This window comes from Wasmannia auropunctata, unplaced genomic scaffold (genome assembly GCF_000956235.1).
Source record: "Wasmannia auropunctata unplaced genomic scaffold, wasmannia.A_1.0 LD336061.1, whole genome shotgun sequence".
In the NCBI taxonomy this organism is placed as follows: Eukaryota; Metazoa; Arthropoda; class Insecta; order Hymenoptera; family Formicidae; genus Wasmannia; species Wasmannia auropunctata.
Genome location: NW_012026829.1, coordinates 1607699 through 1609574, shown reverse-complemented (window position 1 = coordinate 1609574; position 1876 = coordinate 1607699). Strand labels below are relative to the sequence as shown.

The following is a 1876-nucleotide window of genomic DNA, read 5'->3' as shown; positions in this document are numbered from 1 at the left end:
GGCGTGTTGACCTGTAGACAGCGGGATCCGTTGGTCCAATGTCCCTGTCCATTCCTGGCCAAACATCCCGTCCTTCGGATCCAGATGTATTGCTGCGTTGGCGTTCTACGTCCTCTGACGCGGCGTCTACTGGTGGCCTCATGAAGAAAACGGAGCTCGTACTACGGTGCAAGCGGCCTAAAAATCTTTGCCAGTGTCTGCGTCTCTGCATTCAGCTATGCTATAAGTACACAATACCAAAGACTTTTAATATTTTCCTTAAGGTTTTTGGGATTGGCACTTACGACTTTTCTTCACTCTGGAACTTCGTCGGGTTGTGTCTCTTGATGTATGCTTCTGTCAGGAAGGCTCGACTGTTCGGTCGGGCTTTGGTTACCGTCGTTTATATAATGGACTGAAGAGTGAGGGGTTGACTCTTCGGTTTTACTTCCTTTGATACAGCATCCTTTGTATAGGCGATTCGTGGTATTACGGATCCATGAGCTTCGATATAAGGCAAAGACGATAAGCGAAAGCGTTCCTAGAACGCTGACGAAGAAGGTTGTGGCACTATACGTAATGAACTTGAAGTTCTGTATTTTTCGTTCTTTAATTTGTCGAGCTTTTTCAATAATATCATCGAATGTTGCTTCTATATCACTGCGATTTGATGACCATATTTCTTGTGTGGCTTCCGTTAAGTTAATTTCATATTTCTCGCGAATAGGTTTATATAATTGAGAAATACTAAGATTGCTGGTAGGCATATAATGTTGTAGAAATTTTGTGGTTCGTATAGAAGGATAACTCATGGTAACAGATTTCGCTCTGATTTTGCATCCTCGTTGAATAGTAATAATACCAGCATTTTCAATTTCAAGTTGTTTAACAGAATTCGGGCATTCAATTTTTATGGATTCTTTTCCCACAGTAGAATAAATCCAACTTCCTGGCGTGGTTAGAATTTTCCAGTAAGTATCTCTTAATTCTTTTAATATTATTTTACAATGATTTAAATTTATATTTTTATTTAGTAAAAGTTCTATATCACAACTGACGGTTTGGCGTATCTTTTTCAGTGGAAAGATCGCTGGGCAGATAAATGTATTGCTTGACGTTATGCATCCTTTCAGTTCGTCTTCTTGGAATTCGTAGAAACTGTCGGCGTCTTCGTTCAATCCTATGTACTTCACGTCGGTCTTCACGGTGGCGTATTTTGTTTCATCAAAGGTCTGCTTCACTGGCAATGGTAGAGATTTATACAATTTATATTTTCCAGGCGTTAGTATAGGAACATGAAGAATGTAAGCAAGTCGATTGTTTATATATGCAATGTGCAAATTCGACATTTTTATAAGTTGATCCATTCCTTCCTCATTTATTGCTACAGGAAATTCTGCGTATGGAATTTGTTCCTTTATTGTTTTTGAATTTTCTATTAAATATTGTGGTGTTATTATTCTAGGATGTATTAAGCCTTGTTTTCCAAAAAGAATTCCATCGATTAAGATATTTAAGTCGATTTCGTGTTCCAAAATCGCTTTTGTTATTACAATTTCGAATTGTTCGTATAATTCTTGTTGTACAAAGAAATTCGTAAAATTATTAATTCTATTATTTATGTTGTGCATAAGATCAGCCATCTGTTGCTTCATTTCCAGGGTCGTATTATAAAGTTCTCCGAAGCTGGCTCGTGTCACCATCGTTTGGTTGATAAGTAATGCGGCGAGGTCATCCGTCTTATTCTCCACATGCATTATTGCAGCATTAATATTGAAAGCATCTTCCGTCGTTAATGTTCCAAATAAAACCTTACTGATTTGTCCAATAAAATCCAGAGGAGCTCTTTTCGTTCTTGATCCTCCAATAATTTGACGTATGTGATCTTGATAGTATG

General features: G+C 37.8%; 1 protein-coding gene across 1 annotated transcript in view; it reads right to left on the bottom strand.

The window, feature by feature from the left end:
• LOC105450495 (luciferin 4-monooxygenase-like) overlaps positions 1-1876 on the bottom strand; it is a 31833-nt gene that overhangs the window by 13408 nt on the left and 16549 nt on the right. The gene's annotated exons all lie outside the window — the stretch shown is intronic.